Source organism: Trichechus manatus, unplaced genomic scaffold, assembly GCF_000243295.1.
Source record: "Trichechus manatus latirostris isolate Lorelei unplaced genomic scaffold, TriManLat1.0 scaffold00113, whole genome shotgun sequence".
NCBI lineage: Eukaryota > Metazoa > Chordata > Mammalia > Sirenia > Trichechidae > Trichechus > Trichechus manatus.
In genome coordinates, this window is record NW_004444049.1 from 3,724,650 (window position 1) to 3,739,886 (window position 15,237).

The following is a 15,237-nucleotide window of genomic DNA, read 5'->3' on the forward strand; positions in this document are numbered from 1 at the left end:
TCCCCAGGCCCCGCCCACCAGGCCGTCCTAGTTCCTGGAGGCCCCGCCTCCCTCCCGGGGCCTGCCCCGTTCGGCCAGTTCCACTTGGTCCGCCACGGAGGAAGCTGGCAGTCCCTCGTGTGTCTGGGGGACTGGACAGGCTCCAAAGACCCGGGCCCGCCACCTTCTCGGGGGGCCTTCCCGGACATTCCCAGCCCTCAGCCTGCAGGGCCCCTTTTCCGTCGATCAGGCGTTTCTACCCACAACTCCCCGGGGACTGCCTCAGAGGCAGGGTCCGCTTCTCAGTTGTCTCGGGGTCACCCCGCGCCCAGCACGGACTTGGGTACCCTTGGTCGCTGCCTTCTCCGCTGCAACCTCAGCCTCCACGCCCACCCGAAACGGACGCAGAGTCTGATGGGAGTAAGAAGACCCCCTATGGCCTGAGGGTGCCTCTTTCTCCGACTCCCTTATGGTGAGAGGGGCTGAGATCCCACCGTGAAGAGAGTTGAAAATCGGGGTGAGAAAGTGAGGGGCCCATGGGAGGGTCACGGAGCCTCCACTGCACCCAGTAGGTTCTCTGGCTGCCTGGATCCCACACACCCTTTGCCCTGCCCACCCCAGGTCCACGTAAACCGTCTCTCCCCTCTGTCTTCTTGGCCCTCTGCTGCCGCCACCTGAGTTCAGTTCTGGCAGCCTCTGTGGGCCCTGGAGACCTGTCTGAGCCAGAGGTTCCTCCTCTGTGAGGTGTATCTACCTGGCACTACCTGGCAGTGCTCCTTAAAGGTGAAAACGTGTGGACCCCTTAGCACTATGGCTCCAAGGCTCCCCAGGCCCGGCAGGAGACTCGGGCACAGCTGGGGAGCTTAAATTTTCTAAATTTTGGGAGGAAGCACAGTGATACTGTCCACCTGTGCACCTGAGCAAACGAAGGGGTCCAGGTGGTCCCCAGTTTCAACATTAGACCACGCTACTTTCCTTTCATGCCCTGTCTTGGAGACGCTGGGTTTCCTGGGGTTACTGTGATAAAAGGTGAAAATCAACTCGGAACAGGAAGTGAGAAAGTGGTGCACATCTGACCTGCTGTTTAGGAAGCTGCTCAGTGCCCGATAGGTATACACAGCCGAGCAGTAAGGAATGGTGCTGTCGTGGATTGAATTGTGTCCCCCAAAAATATGTGTATTAATTTGGTTAGGCCACGATTCCCAGCATTGTGTGATTGTCTACCATTATGTCATGTGATGTGAATTTCGTATGTGTTGTAAATCCTATCTCTATGATGTTAATGAGGTGGGATTAGAGGCATTATGTAAATGAGGCAGGACTCAATCTACAAGATTGGATTGTGTCTTGAGCCAATCTCTTTTGAGATATGAAAGAGAGAAGCGAGCAGAGAGACACAGGGACCTCATACCACCAAGAAGCAAGAGCCAGGAGCAGAGCACTTCCTTTGGACCCGGAGTCCCTGTGCTGAGAAGCTCCTAGTCCAGGGGAAGATTATGACAAGGACTTTCTTCCAGAGCCAACAGAGACAGAAAGCCTTCCCCTGGAGCCGACGCCCTGAATTCAAACTTCTAGCCTCCTAGACTGCAAGAGAATAAACTTCTGTTTGTTAAAGCCATCCACCTGTGGTATTTCTGTTATAGCAGCACTAGATAACCAAGACAGGTGCTTATCAAAGAAAGAAATGGAGGTATCATTTTTCCTTTCAACTGATGTGTATTTTTTTTTTTCGCAAATGACTACTAAGTTGTTAAGACATAAATGCTCATTAAGAGGTTTGGACCTAAAATATTTAATGACTAGTACTTCTGGATATTTCTTTTGGCCTAAGGAGCTTCATGAGACACTAAGGACGCTGCAGACTGAGGGATCTGGGGACCTCTTTGTTAGCACAGGGTTGGCAGAGTAAGCTCTCAGCAAAAGCCAACTATTACTGTTATCAAACCAGGTGCTGTCCGGTTGATTCTGACTCATGGTGACCCCATGTGTGTCAGAGCAGAACTGTGCTTCATAGGGTTTTCAATGGCTGATTTTTCAGATGTAGGTTGCCAGGCCTTTCTTCCAAGGTGCCTCTGGGTGGACTTGAATCTCCAATGTTTCGGTTAGCGGCTGAGTGCGTTAACCCTTTGTTGCACCCAGGGACAGGCCCGCTCACTGGTCTCCCTGCGTTCTCTTTGCCCAGTGGACTGGCTGCGCACTTTCTGGGCCCAATTCTAGGGAAGGTGATTCAACCTATGGCCTGTGGCCCCCAAGAGGTCAATTACCAGCTATTTTTGGCAGATTTTGGGGTCAGTGAAGGCTGTAGCTGTAATGAGGGCCACAGGTGGCCTCCTCCTCCCTCCCCACCAGGTGGCCTGTGCAGCGTAGGCAGGTGAAGGCTGGAAGCTCATGTGCCGACTCTCAGTGACATGCGCACCCAGACATGGTCACGCTGCATGCCCGGGGCTCGGGGAAGGCCCAGCTCTCCCTCCAGTTCCCCATCAGTGCCTGGCATGGAAAGGAAGTCTCACTGGAGGCAGCCGTGTCAACATCCTCATGGCAGGAGTCCCACTAGACTTCCAGTTGGGGCTGGGCAACCAGATCCTCAGATAATAAGCAACCGAGCAGGGGCAGGGTGCCGTGTGGGAGGGTTTGAGCCTCAGGCACACCAGGCAAAGACAAGGAGGGACACCTGGACAATGGGCCTTCGGTTGGTCACAGCTGAAAGTCATTTCTGATGTCCATCATGCAGGTGAGTGGACTTAACGGTGGCCCAGGGTGTGGAGTAGCCGCTGAAGACTGGGCCTTCTGCTCACGCTCTTCTCATCCGTGTGTGTGCTCTTGCGAGAAGACGTCACGTGTCGCCTCGCTGCTCCTGGCACGTGGGCGAGACCCACACACCCGCACGTGATGGGCACCACACGCAAACACAGGAGAAACGACACGATGACAGGCAGCACGCCAGCAAACACACACACACATGACAGGCCACACACACAGCAGGCAGTTCACATACAAACACACACGACAGGTCGCATACATGCATGCATGACAGGTCACACACATGACAGTCAATACTATGCACATGACAGGTAATTAGCAAACCCATGTGACAGCCAACACACATGGCAGGCAACACACAAACACACATAACAGCCAACACACAACAAGCAACACACACGAAGGCATATGAATGCAACACATGACACCACACACGTGCATACAACCGGCCACATACATGTGCACACATACATGACAGGCTGCACACATGATGAACAACACACACAGGGCGGGCAACACCCACGCAGGTAAACACACAGGACAGGCACTGTACCAAGTCATGGCAGCACGCCCCAGCACGCTGGCTGGCTCTCCTTTTGGGCAGGGGTAACTGAGCCATCATGTGAGAATGCCAGGCTGCTTGGTAGCTCCAGGTCCTGTTGTAAATCACGACGTTGGCACTGGGTCATCTCCTCAGTCTCTGCCACCTCTGGATAAGGTGACTGGATGGAGGTTCTGGACCCCCGAGTAGAAGATCAGACTCTGTGTCCTGGTATCTGCCTCTGATCCCCATCCTTGTCCTTCAAAGCAACTCTGTGATTTTGTCAGTCTACCCTTTGGAGATTTTAAAATTATGTGATTCCAAGAACCTACAGTCTGAGCTTTTAAGTATCTTTAAATTCTCAATAACAGATCATTGTTGTTGTTCAGTGCCGGCGAGCCAGATCCGACTCACAGTGACCCTATAAGACAGAGTGGAACTGCTCCATAGGGTTTCCAAAGGAGCAGCTGGTGGATTTGAACTGCTGACCTTTTGGTTAGCACCCAAGCTCTTAACCACTACACCATAGTTAGATAACCTGAAAGATCTCCTTTTCCAAAATGCCTAGAAATGCTAGATAAAATAAAACAAACTTCCTTTTGAACATAGAGCTGAGCTCTCAGGAAAATAACCAAAGTCCCCCAAGGCCAAAAATGAAGAGGGAACTGAAAACCCGGGTAGTGAGAGGAGGTGCTGATATTGCAGCTGCCTGGGCTGTGGGGTGGCCTGGGGAGGAGGTGTTCAGGTCCCTGAGACCAATGGCTTGAGTTTTCATTAAACTTATTACACTTCATAAAATTTTCATTAAACTTGTCCCACCATACAAGGGACAAGCTGAGGGTTGGGAACGCTCCCAAGGCAGGGAGTTAGTATTAAAACCCTACATAAAGTTGGGACCATAGATAAGCAGCACGTTTAGGGAAAGTGTAGATTAGAAAAAAACTTACCCAGAAGCACAGAAAGATGACAAGGAGATTTGAGCTTTGAGTGGGGAAAAAGTTTCCCATGAAATGTTTGTATTTTCAGGCCTACCTAGAATATGTTGAAATTTGAACAACAACAAAATAATAAAACACCTGTGTGCGTGATGGTTAAGGAGGTGTGTCAACTTGACTGGGCCGTGATTCTCAGTGGTTTGGTAGTTATGTAATGATGTAATCACCTCCATGATGAGATCTGATATAATGTAATCTTCTTCATGATGAGATCTGCTGTGAGCAGCCAATCAGTTGAATGGGAGTTTCCTTGGGGTATGGCCTGCATCCAATATATATGAACTTCCTGGCCAAGCTCACTGGCTTTTGCTCTGCTCTGTATACTGTGTTAGGCTCGTTATCATCTGAACTCCAGTTCTTAGGACTTGAGCCAGCAGCCTGCCACCTTACCTGCCAGTCTTGGATTGGTCAGCCTCCAAAGCCCGTGAGACAGCAGCCTGCTGTCTGACCTGCCGATCATGGGTTTGTCAGCCCCTGCAGCTACATGAGTCAGGAAAAGCCTCCTGCCTGACGTATGACCCATGGACTTGGTATTTTCCAGCCTCTACAAACTCGTAAGCCATTTCCTCGACACAAATCTCTCTCTCTCTCTCTATGTATATATACATATATACCCGCTTCACTGGTTTTCCTTCTCCAGAGAACCTAGCCTAAGACAGCCCAACCCCAAAGTTGAGAAATTAAAAAGTAGTTCTGTAGTGATACCTCTGGGGCTACCGGTAAAAGCAAACAGAAAACCTCTCTAGATGGATCCCTTAAGCCCTCAGATAAAGACCCTTGAAGACAAAGGCCCAATGAGATGTGTCTTTTGATTTCTTGACTGCTACCTCCATGGGTATTGATTGTGAATCCAAGTAAAATGAAATCCTTGACAACTTCAATCTTTTCTCTGTTTATCATGATGTTGCTTATTGGTCCAGTTGTGAGGATTTTTGTTTTCCTTATGTTGAGGTGTAATCCACACGAAGGTTGTAGTCTTTGATCTTCATCAGTAAGTGCTTCAAGTCCTCTTCACTTTCAGCAAGCAAGGTTGTGTCATCGGCGTAACGCAGGTTGTTAACGAGTCTTCCTCCAATCTTGATGCCCCCTTCTTCTTCATATAGTCCAGTTTCTCCGATTATTTGCTCAGCACTCAGATTGAATAGGTATGGTGAAAGGATACAACCCTGACACACACCTTTCCTGACTTTAAACCACACAGTATCCCCTTGTTCTGTTCAAATAGCTGCCTCTTGATCCATGTACAGGTTCCTCATGAGCACAATTAAGTGTTCTGGAATTCCCATTCTTCACAATGTTATCCATAATTTGTTATGATCCACACAGACAAATGCCTTTGCATAGTCAATAAAACACAGGTAAACATCTTTCTGATATTCTGCACTTTCAGCCAGGATCCATCTGACAGTAGCAAGGAGATACCTAATTCCACATCCTCTTCTGAACCCGGCTTGAATTTCTGGCAGTTCTCTGTCAATAAACTGCTGCAGCCGCTTTTGAATGCTCTTCAGCAAAATTTTACTTGTGTGTGATATTAATGATATTGTTCGATAATTTCTGCATTTGGTTGGATCACCTTTCTTGGGAATAAGCATAAATATGAATCTCTTCCAGTCGGTTGGCAAGCTGGCTGTTTTCCAAATTTCTTGGCATAGACGAGTGAGCATTTCCAGCACTGCATCCATTTGTTGAAACATCTCAGTTGATATTCTGTCAATCCCTGGAGGCTTGTCTTTCGCCAATGCCTTCAGTGCAGCTTGGACTTCTTCCTTCAGTACCATTGGTTCCTGATCATCTGCTACCTCCTGCGACAGATGAACGTCGACCAGTTCTTTTTGGTACAGTGAGTCTGTATTCCTTCCATCTTCTTTTGATGTTTCCTGCGTCCTTTAGTATTTTCCCCGCAGAATTCTTCACTATTGCAACTTGAGGCTCGAATTTTTTCTTCAGTTCTTTCAGCTTGAGGAATGCCGAGCGTGTTCTTCCCTTTTGGTTTTCTATCTCCAGCTCTTTGCACATGTCATTATAATACTTTACTTTGTCTTCTCGAGCCGCCCTTTGAAATCTTCTGTTCAGCTCTTTCACTTCATAATTTCTTCCTTTTGCTTTAGCTACTCAACGTTCAAGAGCAAGTTTCAGAGTCTCTTCTGACATCCATCTTGGTCTTTTCTTTGTTTCTGTCTTTTTAATGACCTCTTGCTTTCTTCATGTTTGATGTCTTTGATGTCATTCCACAACTTGTCTGGTCTTCGGTCATTAGTGTTCAATGCATCAAATCTACCCTTGAGATGGTCTCTAACTTCAGGTGGATATACTCAAGGTCGTACTTTGGCTCTCATGGACTTGTTCTAATTTTCTTCAGTTTCAGCTTGAACTTGTATATAAGCAATTGATAGCCTGTTCTGCGGTAGCCCCTGGCCTTGTTCTAACTGATGATATTGAGCTTTTCCATCGTCTGTTTCCACAGATGTAATCGATTTGATTCCTGTGTATTCCATCTGGCGAGTTCCAGGTGTGTAGCTGCTGTTCATGTTGGTGAAAAAAGGTATTTGCAATGAAGAAGTCATTGGTCTTGCAAAATTCTATCATTCAATCTCAGGCATCATTTCTATCACCAAGGCCATATTTTCCAACTACTGATCCTTCTTCGTTTGCAACTTTTGCATTCCAATCACCAGTAATTATCAATGTATCCTGATTGCATGTTCGATCAATTTCAGACCGCAGAAGTTGGTAAAAATCTTCAAATTCTTCATCTTTGGCCTGGGGGATCCCTGGTATACACACCCTCTATAATGCTCTCCCCTGGAGTGGGGGGTGGGGGTGGGAGCACGGAATATGATGGGCTATCACTTCCAAGATTAGGTTACTAATCAGTTGGCACTGATCTCATCAAAAGGTGGATTCTCCCGGGTGGGTCTGAATTAACTAGGTGAATCCTTTAAAAGAAGGTAAGTGTCGGAGGAGTCCCTGGTGGCACAATAGTTAAGTGTTTGACTACTAGCTGAAAGGTTGACAGTTTGAACACTCCCAGAGGTGCCCCAGAAGACAGGCCTAGTGATCTGCTTCTGCAACTTACAGCCTTGACAACCCTGTGGAGCAGTCCTACTCTTGATTTCAGCCTGTGAGACCCTGAGCAGAGAACCCAGCTGCACCGTGCCCAGACTTCTGACCTACACAACTGTGAGACAATAAACGGGTGTTGTTTAAAGCTTCTGAGTTGGTGGTGATTTGTCACCAAGTGATAGAAAACTAATACAGTGAAACCTGCGAAAGCCGGAAACCTGTCAGAGAAGGAAAACTCAAATCTTTTCCACTGAAATGAGCAATAAAAAAGCAGTAAGACTGCACCCTGTCAGAGGCGGAGAACTTGCGAGACCCAGAAAAACAAGGCAGGCCCATCGAGTTCCAGCTCTCTCAGGTTTCAGTGTACAATGACGAAAGCGGTGGGATGTCTTGTCTGAGATTAGGATGTAAAAGACCATGACTTCTGTCTTGCTCACACCATCTCTGGCTCTTCTCAGCTGCTCACTCTGATGAAGGCTTGTGAGCGGCCCACAGTCCAACAACCCATGGGAACGTGAATCCTGCCAGCAATGATGTGCGTGAGCTTGGAGGAAGATCCTCCCCCGGCCTGATGGCAGCCTTTTATCACCGAGGCACAGTGGTTTTATGGTTATCGTTTGTTTCTTAAAAAAATTATATTGGTTATGTATCTATAAATTTGCCATTTTAGCCATTTTTAAGTATACAATTCAGCAACATTTAAGACATGGCCTGTTTAAGATCTTACTTAGAAATCTCCTCAGCCAGATATCCAGGTTCATCACTTACAAGTTCTACCTTCCACTAAACATTTGAACATAATTCAGACAAGTTCTTTGCCACTGTATAGAAAGCCTCACCCTTCCTCCACTGTCCAATCACGTGGTTATTTTCTCTTAAAGCCTCATCAGAAACACATTTAACGTCCATGTTTTTAGCAACATTCTGTTGCTGGTGCCATAAGCATTCTTTAAGACCATAGGCTTTCTCTCCAGCTCTCCTCACTTCCCTCTGAGCCCTCACCAGAACTGCCTCTGACGTCCATGATTCTACCAACTGTCTCTTCAAGGCAATCTAGGCTTTTACTATCAGGCACCTTAAAACTCTTCCAGCCTCTACCCATTACCCAATTCCTTTTAGGGATCTTTTAAAGCAGTAGCCCCACTTCTCGGTACCGAATTGTGTCTTAGTTATCTAGCGCTGCTATAACATAAATACCACAAGTGGGTGCTTTTAACAAACAGAAATTTATTTTCTCACAGTTTAGGAGACTAGAAGCCCGAATTCAGGTTGCTGGCTCTCGGGGAAGGTTTCCTCTCTGTTGGCTGTGGAGGGAAGTCCTTGCCTCTTTTGAACTTCTGCTTCTGGGCACGCGTCATGTGTCTTGGCATCTCTCTTCCCCCATCTGTGCTTGCTTGCTTTTCCATTGCTCAGTCTGCTCTTGTTATATCTCAAAAGAGATTGGTTTAAGACACACCCTATACTAATCCTGCCTCATTAATATAACAAAGACAATCATTTCCAAATAGGATTATAACCACAGGCACAGAGATTAGGAATTACAACACATATTTTTGGAGGACACAGCTCAATCCATAACAGCATACACCAATGTTTGTAGGGTATATTCTTTGTATGCCTGGGATATTACATAAGACATAAAGGAAACAGAAGATTCTGAGGGTCCCAAATCCTAGGGTTCTCCATATTCTGAAATTTAGAGTGGCTTTGATTGGAACAGTCTGAGTGCGTTGCAGTGAATTATTGAATATGGCCCTTCTAGCCAGAGTGTTTGTAATCCCACCAAGTGACAAGGTGGGACTATGCAAAGGAGGTGCTTATGCCCCCCTCCACTCAAAGGGCTTGGACCAAAACCAAAACAACCCGTTTCTGTTGAGTCGATTCTGACTTACTTGCTAATACTTCGAATAAGGTTCCTGACACCCTTGTGGGGGTGGGACCATGCCAGAGGCAGACAAGGGAGCCTCATGACCATCAAGAAAGAAGAGCCAGGAGTGGAGTGCATCCTTTGGACCCAGGGAGCCTCCCAGACCCAGGAGAGAGAGAGAGCTGTAATGCTGGAGATGGTGAGAAATGGTGGCAGCACAGGCAGCAGAACCAGGAGACCAAAAGGAGACTTCATGGGGGGAGGGGGTGTGTGCTGACCCACAGAGCGAGAAAGCTGAGCACACTCAGGCAGGAGGCTCGCTGGCCAAGTGGGGTGCCTCTGGGCACTTATTGTCCTAACTAAAAGCTCTGTTACATTGGCCTGAGCAGGGCAGAGACCAAGCTGAGGGGCCAAGGGCCAGGGAGAGGCCTGCCTGCAGCACAGATGAGAAGAGGCTGTCCTGATTCAGAACTGTTATCCTGAGCGTTCCTGAACCTGAATCGTAACCTCTTACTTCCCTAATAAACTCCTTAACTGTGAGTATGGCCTGTGACTTCTGCATGGCCATTGCAAAGAATTATCGAACCCAGCCGAGAAGTAGAGAGTGCCGTGGGAGGGACGGCTGGTGTCAGAATGGGTAAAAAGGTTGGAGAGGAGGTATGTCTGACCTCTGCCTCATAGCAATCAGGCTTGGGCTGTTGATGTTGATTCTCCTTCCTTCTTGTAAAGCTAGAGGAGGTCAGACACCTCCAACACACCATTTTTACACTGAGCTACCAAAACTATATATTTCCATGAGTCTGTGGATGGAATATTTAGTGTTCTGGGCTTTTCACATGCTAGAATTCAGCAAGTTCCTGGGTCGTGCAAATGGTTCACCCACTTGGTTGCTAACTGAAAGGTTAGAGGTTCGAGTCCACATAGAGTCACCTTGAAAGAAAGGCCTGGTGGTCTACTTCTGAAAAATCAGTCATTGCAGGCCCTATGGAGCACAGTTCTATTCTGACACACATGGGGTCGCCATGAGTTGGAGTTGACTCCACAGCAATTGAATTGGAGGATTCAGCAGCCCCTCCTTCCCACCCTCAGCAGGCAGAGATGCAGCATCCTGGGGTCCCCAGATGGGAGGCCTGACTGGTCATCTGACTTCACCAGACAGGAGATGTGGCCCCTGACCAGGGCCACCACAGACTGCTGTCTATGTGCCTAGGGAAATTCGGGGGGCGGTGAGGGCTTCTCCCCACACCCAGGACTGATTGCCTTCACACCCTGAGACCACGGCTCCCTCAGCCACCCTGACCACCCCATGGGGTGAGGAGGTGCCGGCTCCTCCTTGCCCTGACCTTGCTGGGCCCTTGAGGTCATTGAGGGGGCACATGCCCCCCACCATCCCCTCACATTCTGTGATGCTCTGAAGTTTCCGGAAGCATCCCACTGGATCCCCTAACTTACCTCCCAGCACCCTCCTGAGATCAGACTTGTATTTTACTTCTTAGTCCCCATTTTATGGATGGGGAGACTGAGGCTCTGGGCCCCCGGGGCAGGGTTCCAGGTGGGGAGCCTTCCGAGTGCAGAAGGCCTGGGTGATGCTGCACAGGGCTGCTGAGACCTGACATGAACAGCGTGACTTTTCCCAGGGCCGTCCAAGAAGGGCCACCAGCTCTGCGTCACTAAGTGAACCCAGCGACAGTTTTTAAATTATCTGATCCTTGCGATCATCTAGGGAATAGGTTAGAAATGCTGATGGCGGTACGTTCCCAGACCTGCTGGGGCAGAAACTCTGGGGCAGCACCGGAAGCTGCAGTTTCCCGAGATTCCAGGCGATTCCAGGGTGTGGGAGGTTGGAAGAACCCTGAATTACCCTGCCAAGTCCTGCTGAGGAGCCTCTGGGTCCCGGCCAGGGCCACCAGCTTTCCCTCCCTGCGAGGGCTCCGTAGGGCCTTTCCCCACGCCTCATGCATCACCGGGGTCTGATGGATCTCACCAGGGGCCTTGACAGGAGCCAGCTATGTGCGCTCCCAGAAGCCCCTTCTCACTTGCTCCCCTCTCAGACCTGCCACCCCACCCCCCTCCCACCCCGACTCTCGGCTGGTAGCTACTTCATGGAGGTGGTCTCAGAAGCCCCTAGAGGAACCACCCCACCCCACTCCCCATCTTGCCGCCCCACATCTGCAAGCCCCTGTCCCCAGCTCCACACTCTCCGCCTGCCTCCACCGTCCCCCGCCAAGGCCCCGCTCCTGGACCATTTCCATAGGCACCCACATACACCCGTGGCTTCCCCGCTGTAACCCCACCCCTCCAGCCATCACCCCATTTCTCTGCTCCCCTTTATCAGCAGAAATCCTTTGTCATCTCGGTCAGTGGCTCTCAACCGGGGACCACGTTGGCCCTGAGAGACCTTTGACGGAGTCTGGAGACATTTTTTGTTGTCACCACTAGGGGGCGCCACTGGCTACCGTGTACAGGGCGGCCCTCCCCACAAAGAATGGTTCGGCCCCAATGTCAGCAGTGCCGAGCTGGGAAACCCGGCATCACAGCCGCAGGTCACCTGGGAATGTGTTTGAAGAGGCCCCACCCAGACCTGCTGAATTCCGTCTGCGCTTCAACCAGCCTTCTGGAGCCGCAGGGCATCACTCGTGGGAAGCCAATCTACACCGAAGGTCTACACCGCAGTCTCCCTTCCTGCCTGTGGCCTCGCTTTCAACTCACTCCAGCGTGGCTCTGCTCCAATCTCAACGACGCTTGCCAAGGCCATGGGCCACAGGCCCCTTTTAATGTGTCCCCTGCTGCCCCCTTTGCCATCCTCCTCTGCCTCCCGCCCCAAAGCCTGCTGCCCCAAACAACTTTTGCCAGACATACCAGATTTTTACATCTTTTTTTTTGTACTTTAAGTGAAAGTTTACAATTATAGTTAGTCTCTCATACAAAAATTTATACACACATTGTTATGTGACTCTAGTTGCTCTCCCTGCACTGTGACAGCAGACGCCTCTTTTCCATCCCGGATTTCCCGTGTCCATTCAACCAGCTCCTGACCCTCTCTGCCTTCTCATCTCACCTCCGGACAGGAGCTGCCCATTTAGTCTCATGTATCTACTTGAGCTGAGAAGCACACTCTTCACGAGTATCATTTTGTGTCCCATAGTCCAGTCTAATCTTTGTCTGAAGAGTCGGCCTTGGGAATGGTTTTAGTTTTGGGCTAACAGAGAGCCCGAGGGCCATGTCTTCCGGGGTCCCTCCAGGCTCAGTCAGACCATTAAGTCTGATCTTTTTACTAGAATTTGAGTTCTGCACCCCATGTTTCTCCTGCTCCATCTGGGACAGTCTGTTATGTTCCCTGTCAGGGAGGTCATTGGTGGTAGCCGGGCACCATCTAGTTCTGGTCTCAGGCTGATGAGTCTCTGGTTTATGTAGCTCTTTCTGTCTCTTGGGCTAATACTTCCTTGTGTCTTTGGTGTTCTTCGTTCTCCTTTGCTCCAGGTGTGTTGAGACAAATGGATGCATCTTAGATGGCTGCTCACTAGCTTTTAAGACCCCAGATGCCACTCACCAAAGGGGGATGCAGAACATTTTCTTAATGAATTTTGTTATGCCAGTTGACCTAGATTTCCCCTGAAAGCATGGACCCCAGACCCCCACCCCTGCTGCTCTGTTCTTTGAAGTGTTTGTGTTCAGGAAACTTCTTAGCTTTGGTTTAGTCCAGTTGTGCTGACTTCACCTGTAGTGTATGCTGTCCTTCCTTTCACCTAAGATAATTCCTGTCTACTATCTAGTTAGTGAATACCCCTCTCTCTCCCTCCCCACCCTCTTAACCATCAAATAATGTTTTCTTCTGTATTTAAACCTTTTCTTGAGTTCTTATAATAGTGATCTTATGCAATATTTGTCCTTTTGTGAATGACTAAATTCACTAAGCATAATGCCTTCCAGATTCCTCCATGTTATAAGATGTTTCATGGATTTATCATTGTTCTTTATTGTTGAGTAGTATTCTATTGTGTGGATATACCATAATTTGTTTATCCACTCATCCGTTGATGGGCACCTAGGTTGTTTCCATCTTTTTGCTATCCTGAACAGTGCTGCATTGAACATGGGTATGCATCTATCTATTCGTGTGATGGCTCTTATTCCTCTAGGATATATTCCAAGGAGGAGGATTGCTGGATCATATGATACTTCTATTTCTAGCTTTTTAAGGAAGCGCCAAATCAATTTCCAAAGTGGTTGTACCATTTTACATTCCCACCAACAGTGTATAAGTGTTCCAATCTCTCCACAACCTCTCCAGCATTTATTATTTTATGCTTTTTGGGTTAATGCTAGCCTCGTTGGGGTGAGATGGTATCTCACTGTAGTTTTGATTTGCATTTCTCTAATGGCTAATGATCGTGAGCATTTCCTGATGTGCCTGTTAGCTGCCTGAATGTCTTCTTTGGTGAAGTGCCTGTTCATATCTTTTGCCCATTTTTTAATTGGGTTATTTGTCTTTCTGTTGTTGAGGTTTTACAGTACCTTGTAGATTTTAGAAATTAGACGCTGATCGGATTTGTCGTAGCCAACATTTTTTTCCCAGTCTGTAGGTTGTCTTTTTATTCTTTTGGTGCAGTCTTTTGATGAGCTTAAGTGTTTGATTTTTAGGAGCTCCCAGTTATCGAGTTTCTCTTCTGGTGTTTGTGCATTGTTAGTAATGTTTTGTATTCTGTTTATGCCGTGTATTAGGGCTCCTAGTGTTGTCCCTATTTTTTCTTCCATGATCTTAATCGTTTTCAATTTTATATTTAGGTCTTTGATCCATTTTGAGTTAGTTTTTGTGCATGGTGTGAGGTATGGGTCTTATTTCATTTTTTTGCAGATGGATATCCAGTTATGACAGCACCATTTGTTAAAGAGACTGTCTTTTCCCCAATTAATGGACTTTGGGCCTTTATCAAATATCAGCTGCTTATAGGTGGACGAATTTACATCTGGATTCTCAGTTCTGTTCCATTGATCTATGTATCTGTTGTACCAGTACCAGGATGTTTCGACTACCGTGGCACTATAATAGTTTCTAAAATCAGGTAGTGTGAGGCCTCCCACTTTGTTCTTCTTGAGTAATGCTTTACTTATCTGGGGCCTCTTCCCTTTCCATATGAAGTTGGTGATTTGTTTCTCCATCTCATTAAAAAGTGCTGGTGGAATTTGGATCAGAATTGTGTTGTATCTGTAGATCACTTCAGGTAGAATTGACTTTTTCACAATGTTGAGTCTTCCTATCCATGAGTAAGGTATGTTTTTCCACTTACGCAGGTCTCTTTTGGTTTCTTGTCTTTTAGTTTTCATTGTATAGGTCTTTTACGTCTCTAGTTAGATTTATTCCTAAGTATTTTATCTTCTTGGGGGCTGTTGTAAATGATATTGATTTGGTGATTTCCTCTTCAAAGTTCTCTTTGTTGGTGTAGAGGAATCCAACTGATTTCTGTATGTTTATCTTGTATCCTCATACTTTGCTGAAGTGTTCTATTAGTTCCAGTAGTTTTCTTGTGGGTTCTTTGGGGTTTTCTGTGTATAAGATCATATCATCTGCAAATAGAATTACCTTTACTTCTTCCTTACCAGTTTGGATGCCCTTTATTTCTTTTTCTAGCCTAATTGTTCTGGCTAGGACCTCTAGCACAATGTTCAATAAGAGTGGTGATAAAGGGCATCCTTGTCTGGTTCCTGTTCTGAAGGGGAGTGCTTTCAGACTCTCTCCATTTAAGATGATGTTGACTGTTGGATTTGTATAAATGCCCTTAATTACGCTGAGGAATTTCCCCTCTATTACTATTTTGCTGAGAGTTTTTATCATGAATGTGTGTTGGACCTTATCAAATGCCTTTTCTGCATCAGTTGAAAAGATCATGTAGTTCTTGTCTTTTGTTTTACCTATGAGATGGATTACATTGATTGTTTTTCTAATGTGGAACCATCCCTGGATACCTGGTATAAATCCCACTGGTCATGGTGAATTTATTTTTTTTATATGTTGTTGAATTATATTGGTT